This window comes from Sceloporus occidentalis, unplaced genomic scaffold (assembly GCF_023333645.1).
Source record: "Sceloporus occidentalis isolate IW3139 unplaced genomic scaffold, rSceOcc1.0.p SCAF_6, whole genome shotgun sequence".
In the NCBI taxonomy this organism is placed as follows: Eukaryota; Metazoa; Chordata; class Lepidosauria; order Squamata; family Phrynosomatidae; genus Sceloporus; species Sceloporus occidentalis.
The window spans coordinates 119,078,550-119,093,366 of NW_028316986.1; positions in this window are offsets into that span (position 1 = coordinate 119,078,550).

Here is a 14,817-nt window from a genome sequence, read left to right on the forward strand (position 1 = left end):
CGTGTTTCATGAAACACTCATCAGGAGAAAATATCAAGCTTCATATAAGCATGGATATCTATATTTGAAAATATGTGCCTACAATTATAACAAAGTTGTGTGGTGCTGGGTTATCATGTTGTTGTTGTTGCTATTGTTGGTGTTGTTGTTGTTGTGTGCTTTCAAGTCATTTCTGACTTATGATAACCCTCAGGTGAATCTATCATGGGTTTTTCTTGGCAAGATTCATTCAGAGGAGGTTTGCCATTGCTTTACCCTGAGGCTGAATGTGTGACTTGCCTAAGATCACCCAGTGGTTTCCTGGCCAAGATGAGAATCAAACCCTGGTCTACAGAACTGTAGTCCAACACTCAAACTACTACACCTAACTGGCTCCCTTATAAATTGTGAAGTGCCCAGTTATTTGAACTGTAATAGCACCTCTGTTGAGCACAGACACTCCCCAGTAAAGACAGTGAAGAAAATCTTGTTGTTTCTCACCCAGCTGTATGGAAATTGTTGTTGTTTCTATCCTGCCTTCCCCCAGATTGGAACTCCAAGCAGCTTAAAATGATTTAAACAAAACATTGTTAAAAATCCACAAGGAACAAAAGTTAAAGCACAACGAAACAACTGGAATTAAAACCATGTTAAAACATATTACATGAAAGCATACGCACACCAACACAGGCATTAGCAATATCCAATGCATTGTGTAAGATGGGCTTTATATCATTACTCATCAAATGTCAATCTGAAAAGAAAAGTCTTTGCTTGTCTAAAAAATAAGGTAGGTAGAGTGCCAGCCTAATGTGTCTGGGATGGGAGTTCCAGAGCCTGAAGGCCTTCTCTTGTGTTCTCAGCAGGTGTACTATGAAGGTGGTGGGCCTCTCCAGCAGATCTCAGAATACAGACTGGTTCATAACTGACATAACAGAATAAGATCCTTCAAATAACCCAAGCCATGTAGGGCTTTAAAGGTCATAACCAGAACTTAGAATTATGCCTGGAAGTGGACTAGCAGCCAGTGGAGCTGTTGCAACAAGGGAGTTGTGTGTTTCCTGCAGCAAGTCTCAGCTAACAATCTGGCTGAATCTCTTTGGAACAGCTGAATTTTCTGCACACACTTCACAAGGAAAGCCACATAGCGTATGTTACAGTAATCCTGCCAGGAATAAGGCAACTTTTGACCAGACTCTCATTTGCTTGGTCACATGTGCCGCAGTTTCCATTTGTGAAATGTTGGAGGATATCCTGGAGGACACAAATTCTAAACCTGCATTGAGGAAAGGTTCAAAGGTGCTTGAGCTACTCTAAGTACAAGGCCTACTAAATAAATTTGGTTTAAACCAAACTAAAACAAAAAACAGCAAATGACTTTTTTTGCAGATTCAAATGTGAGTCATCTTTATATGAAGTTCTAAATACAAGGCCTACTAAATAAGTTTGGATTAAACCAACCTGAAAAAAACAGTGAATGGTTTTTGTTTTGTTTTTTGGCAAAAATATGTATTTATATTCTCCTAACTCATATCTTTCTTGGGTATGATGTTGAACAGTTGGTGATTTAGGTGGGTAGGAAGATCCTACAGAACTACTAGATTTTGGAAGCATCATGCAAAATGCATTGGCTTAAATGCATTAATAGCCATCTTGAATCTCTTTTGGGGAGAAAGGTGGGATATAAATTCAATAAATAAACAAACAAACAGAAATTAGGTTTTGAAGATAATCTCTTCCAACTTTGAAAAGCAATATTTTTAAATGTTCAGGAATTTGAATATTGAAAATCTGAAATGTTGCCAAATGTATCCAAAACTTTCATTTTACTTCTTGCCTAGATAGGAAAACAGACGAAAGGAATAGCAACTATAGCATTCTCAAGAGGATGAAACTGTTTACTGAAAACACAGTAAACACTATGATAAAAAAATCACATTTTAAAATAATTAGGCTAAATTACAAGCCATTTTACAATCCTTTAAGGAATATATCTGCCTATAGAAGCAGAGGAATTAATTGTTTCAAAAAGGTTGTAGCAGCTCTTCTATAAGAGGTTTTGCAGGAATAGACAAGGCATGGCTGAAAATTTGTTTCAGTTCATTTTTAATGGCAATTTAATTCACTTTTTCATATTTAGGAAAGAAAAAAAGATGATATTCTAAAATTCTAATGTGAGAAAACCTGTTGATATATCACACTTGTTCAGCCATGTTTGTGGCACTAAATTAGGGTAGCCACCTTTTTTGGACAGGGACCTGATCTTTAACAGATATATGGTAGATGAGCACAACAGGTACCTGTTAACTGTTCACTTGGAGCAGAGATATATGAGAGCCAGTGTAATACAGTGCTTTGAGCACTGGACTATGACCCTGGAGACCAGGGTTCAAATCCCTGCTCAGCCATGGAAGCCATACTCTCTCAGCCTCAGATGAAGTCAAAAGCAAATCCTCTCTGAACAAATCTTGCCAAGAAAACCGTGTGATACGGTCACCTTAGGGTCATCATAAGTTGGAAGTGACGTAAGGGCACACAACAACAACAACCTTCCTCTCCTGGTTGTGTACCTTTAATAGACATGTTTTTAAATATGTACATTTCACATGGAAACCCTCAGTTTTGGGTGTATATGTAAAATCCTTCTGTATGTTTTTTTAAATTGTAAACCAACACTGAAAGAATGGCAAAGACATGCTTTGCGTTCAGGATATTCAAGAGCAAGTACCTGGCAAAGGACAGCACTAACCAGAAAGAACTCTGCTCAAGAGCTTTTGTTAGTTACTGTCAATAGTAAGTGGCTCAACACTGACAGATATGATTATGACAGCACTATTGAGATCCAAAAGCAGACTTTTTTTGTCCTTGTCCCACAATGGTCTCTAATCAACAAGTTTTTGATAAGCTTGCAAAATCTATTTCATTCAAATGTACAGCTCAAGTTTTTCTCAGGTCGACTCCTTTCGGATGTAGGATTACCAGGTGCAAAAGGGGCAGGCCTTTACTGGTTGTGCATACCAGGAAATTTCAGCAAGTGTTGGCATTTCTGCCAACTCAGAGGCCTGTTACAGACTGCCAAAATAAAGCTGCTTCGGATCTCTTTGGAGGTATGCTATTTAAATGATGCATGCATCCTAAGAATCCGGAAGCTGCACCAAAAGCTGCACTCCAGTGCTTAGGAATGGAGTGTGGCTTTGGTGCGACCTCCGGACTCTTAGGACCCATGCATCATTTAAATAGCATACCTCCAAAGAGACCCGAAGCAGCTTTATTTTGGCAGTCTGTAACAGGCCAGAGTAACCTTTGAAATCATGCAACATTTGCAGAAATTTTCTCATCTATGTGTATGTATGTGCCTTTAAGTTGCTTGTTGACTTGTGGTGACCCATGAATTTCATAGGGTTTCTTAGGCAAGGAACATTCAGAGATGGTTTCCAATTGCCTCCCTCTGAAATACAGCTTATAGCATCTGTTATTCCTTTGTGGGGCCCCTTCTAGTTAGTAACCAGGCCCTGCTTAGTTTCTAAGCTCAGATGGGATCTGATGCCTTCAGAGTATTTTGCCTCTTCTACACAACCATTAAAGGGAAAAGAATCCTGTCCTTTATTTCACCTGGCCACCCTATTCAGATATGTGGGATAACAGCTCCCATCAGCATCTAGCATGGCCATACCATCTAGAGATGTGGGAGTTATGGCCCAACACATTTGCATGGTACACATTTGGGAATGCCTTCACAGCAGAAGTGAAAAATTAACACAAGAAACCATGGGTATAAATAGCTTTTACAGACTGGCTTGAAGTCTGTGTCCGGCAACACTATGTGACAGCTTTGTATATCCATTAAAAAAACTAATAAATGGATGAAGTTAATTCAGTCAGTGAAGTTCCTCTACCTTTTAAAAACATTTTATCTGCCTTGAGCTATTATACAGTCGCTTCTACTGAAGACATTTGTGATGTCAGGAATATGATGCATCTGACCTGCAACATGTAATTTAGATTAAGCCAGTTCCCCATATTACCCTTTGCCATCTTGATCTGCCATAAACAAAGCTGCTGTCAGGTTGTTTTACAGAACTTCCAGCATACTAAGAACCCAGATGAATAATATCCCTGCTTGCTGCTTCTGAGAGGCTGGATTTGATAAGACTGTAAAGATCCAAATTCCATTACTGATGCTTGAAAGTTTCTGCATAGTTTGCAAGGCACAGAACTTGGTTTTATGCAATAGTCAGTTTCTGCCAAGTGGGAGTGACCTTTTTGGTCAAACTGGCATGGAATTTGGAACAAGGAATATTGCAACTATGAAATGGAGATGAAAGATGGCTTCTGCGATTAATTGGGCTCAGCCTGGACTGAATGATATGAATCCGTTAAAAGTGTATATCTAGTTTCAAAGCACATGCAAGACCAGATGTCACTCTAAGTGGTTACACTTCAGCAAAGGTTCACCTATCTAAATTATAATCACCACTAACTGAACAGCTTGAAAAGAGAAATATGGCATGCTAAATAAATTGCCAATGTGCACATACTTCTTGTTGTTAATTGCCCTCAAGTTGAACCTGACATCCATGTGGATGAGACATCTCCATGACCCCGTGTCCTCCACTGCTCTGCTTCAGTCCTAGAGCAGGCCTGGGGCCTCCTTGATTGAGTCTTGCCATCTGTCATGTGGTCGTCCTCTCTTTCTGCTGCCCTCCACCTTTCCAAGCCTATAGTCCACTAGTACAGACACATATAACAGATATGCTTCTCATTTTACAGTGTGATTTGAAAATGGTTAGAAGGTGTTCTGGACGTACATATAGCCATTCACACATTATCAAATGCAAGCCTCCCTAGCAGAGGTTGTTACTAGCTCCCATGTCAATGGAGTGATGAATCCATTCTAGTTTTTTCTGGGGTTTTCAGGCTATGTGGCCATGTTCTATAAGAGTTTCTTCCTGACATTTCACCAGCATCTATGGCTGGCATCTTCAGAGAATGCTTGCCTGGAAAGGAGTTGGGTATATATACTGTGTGACCTGGGAAGGCAGGAGGGATATGCATGTGTATTGTTCTGTTGCTAATGGCAGGCCTCAGGGTGGGAGGGTCTGCAAAGAGGATTAGTGTCTGCTTGATAGTGGTTGTCTGCTGAGAGATTTCTCATTTGCATTTGTTGAGTCTTTATCTTGCTATCTTTCAGTACTGGTAGCCAAACGTTGGTGCCTTACAGAGCACCCCTTTGGGGCGGCCTGTAGGCGCACCTTTCCCTGCCGGATCGGGGCCTCAGCGACCAGAGCGGCAGCCGCTGAGGCCCCGATCCGCCGCTTTCCAGGCTGCGGAGAAGCGGCAAAAGGCCCCTTCCCCGCAGCCTGGAAAGGGGTGTCCTTGGGGCTTCAAGCCCCAAGGACACCCCGCGGTGGTGGGGAGAAGGAGAAAGGGGCCACTTGGCCCCTTTCTCCTTTGGTCCGCTGGGCGCAGCCGTCTGAAGGCTGCGCCCAGCGGACCAAACCAGGAAGGAACTCCGAAACGGAGCTCCTTCCGGGGTTGCGGAAAGGGCGCCCTAGGCGCCCTGCCGTGACCCCAATACGTCACAACCGTGCCACCTCGTTTGGAGGTGGCGCGGTCGTGACGTATTGATGGTGTCGGCTGTGCGGAATGGCTGCCGCCATTTTTTGCGCGTGCAGGTGCACTAGGGTTAGGGCGGTGCAGAAGCACCGCCCCGCCTTAACCCTAGTACGTGCACCGCGCATACTTTTTAGCCCATGTGTAACGGGCCTTTGTTTACTTTAAGGGTTTCCTCTTTCCTGTTGAAATTGTCCAGGTGTTTGTGGATTTCAATGGCTTCCCTGTGCATCCTGACATGGTCCAGAATTTCAGTGTTTTCAAACAGTATTTTATGCCCAGGATGGTTAGTGGCATGTTCTGCTACTGCTGATTTTTCTGGCTGGCCCAGTCTGCAGTGTCTCTCGTGTTCCTTGATTCTTGTTTACACACTGTGTTTGGTGGTCCCTATGTAGACTTGTCCGCAGCTGCATGGTATGCGGTAAACTCTTGCGGCTCTGAGAGGGTCCTTCTGGTCCTTGGCTGAGCGCAGTATTTGCTGGATTTTCTTCATCGGTTTGTAAACCATTTGAAGGTTGTGTTTCCTCACCAGTTTTCCTATTCTGTTTGTGACTCCTTTGATGTATGGTAAAAATACCTTCCCTTTGGGTGGTTGTTTGTCTTCCCTCCTCTGGGTTTTTCTGGGCCTGGCAGTCCTTCTGATGTCTGATCTGGAGTAACCATTAGCTTGTAGAGCCCGGTCCAGGTGCTTCAGTTCATCATCCAAGAAGTGGGGTTCATAGATCCATTTTGCCCAGTCTACCAGTATTTTTATTGTTCCTGAACCATCTGAACAACATACACCCTAACATCCACTGAAAACCTACACATACAGACAGATACCTGCACAAGAACTCCAACCATCACCCAGGACAAAAAAGAAGCACAATAAAAACACTGGTAGGCCAGGCAAAATGGATCAGGTGATTTTTTTTTTTTAAGGGTAGGTGGCTACCTGGTGGGAGATTGGTTAGTTTCTGTAGGAATGTATTCGAGACTGTAAGGCAGTCACCAATGCTTCATCAAAAAAGGGGATACATTACCAAAAGAGAGAGGACAGTGAGTCACATAAACTGCATATTCTTTGTATGGAGGCAAAATTACACATTTTGCCCATCTGTGAAAAGGAATGTTCCAGGAATGGATAAAAAACAAAGCAGCTGCAGGACAGACATGGTGTCATGTGTTAAGGTACAGCCACAGATGCTACTAGCCTGCTGTAATTCCACTTTGGCAGCCTTGTGTGATAGTTCTTAGTTGGGGAATAATGTATCCAGGTAACCTATGTGTATGGTGAGCCTATGTCTAAGTCCTAACTATGGATAAGTCATTTCAAGGTCCATCAGCTCCTTCCTTACAGTTCTTTTTCTTTTAGCTTGATTTGAACTTACAAGCCTTTCCAAGAGAGAACCCCTCCAAAAAGAGAACTAGCTGTCCCCTGGCCACTATTCAAAAAGAAGTCTCTCCTTTGCAAAAGAGAACACAAAGCCATCTTGCTTTCTGGAGCAGGTTGCTGCAGATCTCCTAGGTTCCCTTCTCAACCTCTGACTCCATCTTGGAGTACCTAAGCAGACAGCTTCTAAAGGCAGGTGCTGTGACTCATGCTTCACAATTGCCCTTAATTACTTAGAAGCACTCTCTGCTGCAAGCATGACCCCTCCTTCAGAAAGCCATCAAAGCTCTCTCAGCTCATACAGTTGAGTAAGTACCTTCCTAAGCATAATTATCCTCTACTCCTTTGGGATCCAAAGCCTTCACTTTTTCAAACTGCTATATAATACCCATAATTCACCTGACTAAAACTGCACAAGTGTCATCAAATCAAGATGGATTTAAAAAAAAAAAGCCTGAATGTAGCATCTGCATGTGGTATAAACCTATAATTCAAATGTGTGTGCTGCCTTTGGCCCCATATTGAGGGGAAAGTAGGATAATAAATGAAGGGGCAAATAAGACTGCAGCACTTTATTCTGAAATCTTTGCTGGTTTCCAGTTAGTTTTTGCCCACAAATCAAATCCATAGTTTTGATGGTCTAAGGATCAAATGGTATTCCGCCAAGATACCAGAAAAGCCACTTTCTCCTATCCAAACTTGCCTGGTTACTTAGATCTTTCTCAGACATTTTTCCAGATGTCCCCACACATACACATCTGCTGAGGCTGGGTAGGTGGCACCCAACTATGTTCTGCAAGCCAACTTCAGGAGCCTTTCTGAGACTGATGAAACATCTTCAGCAAACAAATATTGTTCTCCTTCTCAAGATATAAGAAAACTGACTGGGATTACAAATAGAAGCCAGAGATGTAAGGTGGAAAGGTGCTTGGCAAGGCCCTAGTGGAGACTGTGTGGCAGGACTCCAGAGGGAGGTACTGAATATCCCAATTCCAGGTAGTTAAAGCTAGTTTCCTCTTAAAGAACTTTTGAGAGGTCCCAGTAAAGCAAAGCCCTTTCCAAGAGGATGAGCTCTACTGAATCCCTTGTATGTGAATCTAAATCAGCCTTCCCCATATTGCTGTGGGTCCCAACCTTTGGTCCTCCAGATGTTTTGGATTTCAGCTCCCATAATTCCTGACTGGTGGCCAAGTTGCTGGAGTTTCTGGGATCTGAAGTCCAAAACAAATGGAGGACCAAATGTTGGGAAGTACTGCCATATTGAATCCTCCCAGATATTGTTGTCTACTATTTCCATTATCTTTAGCCAGCATGGGCAGTGACCAGGAAGGATGACTCGTAGGTAACTGGGTTAGAAAAACCTGCCACTCTGAATAGTCTAAAAAGCCTCATCCTTAGCTGCAAAGCTGGACTGCTATTAGAAACATGATAGAACAGTTATTTCTGATTCGTGGACTAAGGAATTTGACCTGCTAGACTGGCAGGAACAGGACAATATAATCTTCCCTGTGAGAGTTAAACTAGCACAGTGTTCTCTTCAGTGCTGGGCCTGCTTCAAAGCTGAGTCTTGCTTTTCAGCCTTGTTGAAAAGTCTCCACTGCTTCATAATGACAGTCCAGAGAATATGGACATGATAGCAAATAAATCAGCCACATTTTAGGGCAAGATAGGGAACATTTTAAGCTCTATTTTCACACCAAAAATGTTCCCTTGTGAAAATCTGGAGTGGCACTCATTGTAATGAAGAAGAGCATCACAACAGATGGAGGTTTTCCAGTGACGTTACCAACAAACAAGTGCAAATGTTGATTCTGCATTGACTTATCAGTATACATAGTTTTGTCAGGCAGGGTTCATCTGCTCAAGGTCAATTTTATATTTTTAACATTAATATCCTACTTTCATTCACATATGGACCTGAAGCAGCTGTCCATGAAATGGACTTTTTAAAATCCCCTACTCCAGGTTCCCCCCTCCTTATATTTCTTGCATTTCCATAGAGCTCAAGGTTCTGCTACGCCTGCTGATACCTCTCCCTCTTATGTATGAATGGTGCCATTTTAGCTACATGGAGATCTACACTTGAATATTTGAGTTTGAATCTGAGGTATCCCTGGAGTAAAAACAATGCATGTTCTCATGTTTGAACTGAACATATCCTCATTGGAAACACTGTGCTAGAGGAGCAGCACCTCTGGCAAATGGTGCTATATAAAAATGTCATGAAAAGACAGATATACCCCATGTCAAAGTAAATAAATAAATTTCTAAACTCTTGAACTCCTCTGTCAGGAGAACTATGAGCCTTATCTCAGTGCAAACAAATCCAGGATGCAAATAGAGAGAAGTCTGTTTTTCTATCTGTCTCTGCAGATTTGTTCTCTTCAGGTTTTAAAAGTGTGGGAGATGATGGTAAAAGCATCCCTTTTGCAAAATTGATTTTTCCAACTTGGCAAAAGGGACACTTTTACAACATTTTTACAACCCTCTCCCACACTTTTATAACCAGAAGAGAATGAAAGTGCTCCAACATCATGTGGGACAGAAAGAGAAGCACACTTCTCTCCTTTTTCCTGCCGAGTTTGTTTGTAATGTGATAAGTCTCTGTGTCTACATAACACATAGGAAGCAGAGAGCAATGATATGACCAGCAAGACAGTTTGCTTCTCTTGGCTATAAAAAAATTGTGAATCTTGATGTTTTAAACTTAATAAATTGTTTGTTTTTAAAATAATTTTTATATTTATGCTTTTATTAAAGTTTTTGTACAGTTTTAATCAGTATTGCTTGGAATCCTGTTGGGGCCTTACATCTTTGTAAGTGGACTTATGTCTGCAGGAAATAGATTTGTGCAGTTGCATAACTTCCATATCCAGTAGAGGGCTGCTGTTACATTAAAAGTAACAGAGCTGGGGAAAGTGCCTGATGCATACTGGTGTACAATGCAAAGCAATGCATAATGAGCAGTGCCCATTACTGCTCCACGTGCACCAATACACATTATACACTGATGCACATTTGGCACTCTAGTGGGTATTTTGCTATGCACCTTCGCAATTCAGTAAAGGGCTTTCTTAGCTACTCTGTTACATAGAGACGTATAAGTAAAATTACATAACATAAGAGGTCATATACGATTGCAGTGCTTGTTTTAAAATATGTTGTTCTCTGCTTTGAGTCTCATTATTGGGAGAAAGACAGGAAATAAATGACAAAAATTTATGTGAGTCATTATTATGATGATCATCATCATCATTTCTAGTTTAGCAAAGAAACTCTCAACACTTCCATGAATTGTGTGTTAGGAGTTAGCTTTCTCCAACCAGGCCCTCTCCAGATACGTTGGACTCCAATTTCCATTTTCCTAAGTCAGCATAGCCATGAGCTGCTCTAAGATTTGGTCACCTTTTTAGATGGCAGAGCAACAGCAAGTTGTCTTCAGAACATCTGACCATAAAGCATAGTGACACTGGCTGCAATTTTTCTTTGAATACTTCCCCAAATCACATCTTCTGAGGTTGCCTGAGGAATGTCTTGGAGTGAAGAATTACGACATCAGGTTTATGAACTCCAGTAATCTAGCATTCATGTTCCAGCTGTCATACGACAAAGCGGCAACAGCTGTTGAACAAGGACTCCCATCCCTACTGGTTACCAGCAAAATGTGCTGTGCTCAGTAACCAGCTGTCGTTTCAGCACAGGTCAGAAATGGAAGAACTGTGAATTGTCTTTATTAGGAAAGATTTTTATATTTTAAAATTTCTTTTTAAAGTGTCTGCTTGTTCTTGTTGTACTCAAAACACAAAGTCTAAATCCATTTTTTATTGAGAAGTCAATTGCCTAGATGTTGTTATTATTATAATAATTATTATTATTATTATTGCTCCTTTGACAAGGGATAATTTGAGCCTCTTTATCTCACATACATACTACACAATTATAAAACTATGATTTTACCTTAATTGCCATGGCCCCATTCAATAGAATGGTATGACTGGCAATTTAGGGAAGGACCTTTAGAATTCCCAGCCAGAGAGTTCCTTTAGTGACTTGTTATTGTTGTGTACCTTCAAGTCCATTCCAGTTTACAACCAGTGGGTTTCATGGCCAAGTAGGAATCAAAACCTAGTCTCTAGAGTTGAAATCCAATAGTCAAACTACTATGCCACAATAGCTCTCATCTGACCATAAAAAAATGGATTTAGACTTTTTGTTTAGAGTAAAGCAAGAACAAGCAGACACTTTAAAAAGAAAATATAGTCAAATGCTAAAGGCCTCCCTGTAGAGGACTTATGAATCTAGACTTGCACATTCTTAACTGTAAGGTATTTGTGAGCTCTAGCCCCTAGTTTAGGGAATACATAGAAATTGTGACAGTCCCCCAATCCCCACTTACCGGTCAGCAACCACTGTGATATATGGGGATCTGTTTCCTTGTTGCTCAGGAAGTGGCTGGCTAATGTTCTCAACCCCTTTCACATGAACCATCTCTGCTGCAAGGGGGAATTGTGACAGGCCCCCTGCTTCTGCCTGTTGCAATGGAGATCACTCAAGGGATGAGGTGGGACATCAGTCAGCTTACATTATTACATTTATTTATATCCCACTTTTCTTTCCAAAGTTGGAACTCAAAGCAGTTGATAATTTTAAAAACAAATACCATTAAAAACATACAAAGGTGAACATTAAAACAGAAATAAACTGATGCAATACAAAAACACATTACCCATTCAAAGAATAAAATGCAGTTAAAAAGATAAAAAACACTTTAAAAAAATACCGTTAGAACAGAACAAAATCCCCGGCCTATTCTTGAAGTACTTTCTGTTTCTGATTTCTGAGTGACATGGGAACGGACGCCCATTGAGCATAGCAGCTGTTTCCCAGTAAGTGGGGAGTGAAGAAGATGCATTGAGATTTGCTCCATAACACTATAACTCCAGTGGTTATTCATGTGTAATTTTCCTACAGGATTCTGGTCATTATTTGAAGACTGGTGGAGGAAAAACAAGGAAAAGGCCAGCCTAACCTCCTTTGGAAAGGCATTTCATAATATAGTGGTAGCTACTAAAAAGGCCCTCTCTCATATCTGCACAGATGCACCTGTAAGGCTGGTGGGACTCAAAGAAGCAGACCTCAAAGCCTCAGCCTGGAGATAGCCTGGGCCCAGGTAGTCCCTTGCACTGAAGATAGTTTAAAACCCACACTCAAATTGGTATTTTTCCTTTGAATGTCTATTTCACAAAACGAAAAGGTGATAAAATTACTTTTGTGATGCAATAAAACATATGCGTCTGGAGATAGGAACACTGGTTTTTTTGTTTGTTTGCTTGTTTTGTTTTTAAAGATGCATAAAGCAATTCATTACAGAACTGGAGACAGGAAGGTACTTTGAGTGACAAAGGCTTTGTGGTTTCAGCAGAACAATCAAAACCATGAACACATCATTTTAAACCCATTTAGACTTAAACATTAATATTCAAGCCAGGTCACAAGTGAGTTAGAAAACTTCCTTTGCTTTGAGTACTTCACTAATTTGTTCTTGATTATTTAGCCTTTGTTATGTCAAAGCATAAAAGAATCACAGCAGTACTGACAGTGGAATACAGTTAAAATTATAATGGCATTTTCCTTAATGTAGGGAGACTGTCTCAGTAATGAAATCAGCTAGGATAAAGAAGTACTCAAGCCAGAACCTGTGGCACACCATGAATTTCAAATACAGGATTCAGCCAGCTGGAGCCTAGGAGAAAACCCCAGCTGCGAGTCTGATAAGGAATGGCTTCAGTTGAGTTTGGTGAGTAGCACTGCAGCTGGCTGATCCTGCTCCTCCTTTTGGCCAAATGGGAAAAGCTTTCTCTCCTCTCCTCCCATTTCTTTGTTGGGAGCATTTCTCTCCTCTTGTAAGCTTCATTTAGAAATTAAGTCCTGGTGCTATGACAAAAGACAAAAGTTGGTTTTCTATTGCTTTGCCCAAAAGCAAAGCAATCTCTTCTTTTACTCTCTCTTTTCAGTTGAATGTTTTAACAATATCAGAAAAGAGAGAAGCCATGTATTATGTTTGCTCTCATCATAGGCTGCTGTCACACTGCAGAATTAATGCAGTTTGACACTACATTAACTGCCATGGCTCAATGCTATGGAATTTTGGGATTTGTAGTTTTGTGAGACATTTAACCTTCCCTGTCAGAAAGCTCAGGTGCCACAACAAATAGCAAATCCCAGGATTCCATAGGGTGGAGCCATGACAGTTAAAACAGTGTCTGCATTAATTCTGTAATGTGGCAGTAGCCTTAGTAGAGTGTGTAGGATGATTTCCTGCTTAAAAATTAATCTTAAACAAGCAATTAAGAGGATTATTTAGTGGTAACATTATCATTATCATTGCTATGTGGTGGTGGTGATGATGATGATGATGATGATGATGATGATGGATGATGTTCCCAGTACCAGATACTTTTGTTTTGTTCTGGATGGGGATCAGCAAGAGGTGACCATGACACCAGACTGTACCTTGTCTTTAATAAGCAGGAAAGTATTTCAGCTGAGTGATTTATGAAAAGGCTGTTTTCAACAGCCACACAGGCTTCTCAAGGATACAGGATTAAATTGTTAGCTCGAACTATTCTGTATTTACAAGAGGCACTGCAGAAGAAAAGCAAGCTGACTAGATGTGCCCTATAAAATGGAAAAAGTAACTGCCTGCTGTCTCTGTGTGGGTCATCTTATCTGGAGGAAAATGCAATTAATGGGGTATGAAAGTTTCACAACCTCATACTCCTGTATCATTTTTCGATAAACTTTTGTCTAAAAACAATTAAAAACTATTAATTCTTACCTGTCTGGAAAAAAAAGGTCACCCCCCAAATTAATAAGAGTGGAATATATTATTTTTTCATAGAAACAACATAATAGCCTATTTATTTATCATATAACAAACATGTACTGTTGTGCTATAAACATTTAAACATTATACCTTTACAAAAACCAATTTTTCATTTCTTATTACCGTATTTTCCGGTGTATAAGATGACCAGGCATATAAGATGACCCCCAACTTTTCCTGTTAAAATATAGAGTTTGGGATATACTCACCGTATAAGACGACCCCTCTTCCAACGCACACCAAATAAAAATTTTAAAAATCAGATTTGATTTCAATATGGTAATTTTAATTCAAATACTTATGACATGCAGGTGCTTAGCAGGAAAACTTGTTGTATGCAAAGCCTGCTTGAATTTGTCAGCTCTGCCTGCCTGCCCAGCCCTCCCTGTCTCCAAGATTTTATTCTACCATACTTGTACTGTGCCACCCTTCCTGCTTTCATATGGTCGCCACATATGGAGGGGATGTGGCCGTGGCCATTTTGAGCTCCCCCCACCATATGCGACAACCGCAGATTCTCTAGTCCAGCACCCGCCCTATAAGATGACTCCTGGCGTATAAGATGACCCCCGACTTTTGAGAAGATTTTTCTGGGTTAAAAAGTAGTCTTATATGCCAGAAAATACAGTACTTAAGATGAACTGTAGTTGCAGTTTGTCCTTGCCTTTGCAAACTTCATACAGTTCTTGCATCACTTTAATAGCTCTTTCTGCACACTGATTACTTCTTGGTATTTCTATAACTGATGTCTCATGTTTCCAGTGATTCATCAATGTTCTCAGAGCTTTATTGTAAGGTGTCAGTACTGCAGACAAGTTTTCAAAACCACTTTCATTATATATTTGATCTGTGAACCAATAATCTGCCCACTCATACGAAATAAATCTGAAAACTTTCTGCGAAGTAGGTCTTCTTGGTGGTATTAAAATAAATGCCAGGATAGCAAGAATTGCTCTTGAATTCCACC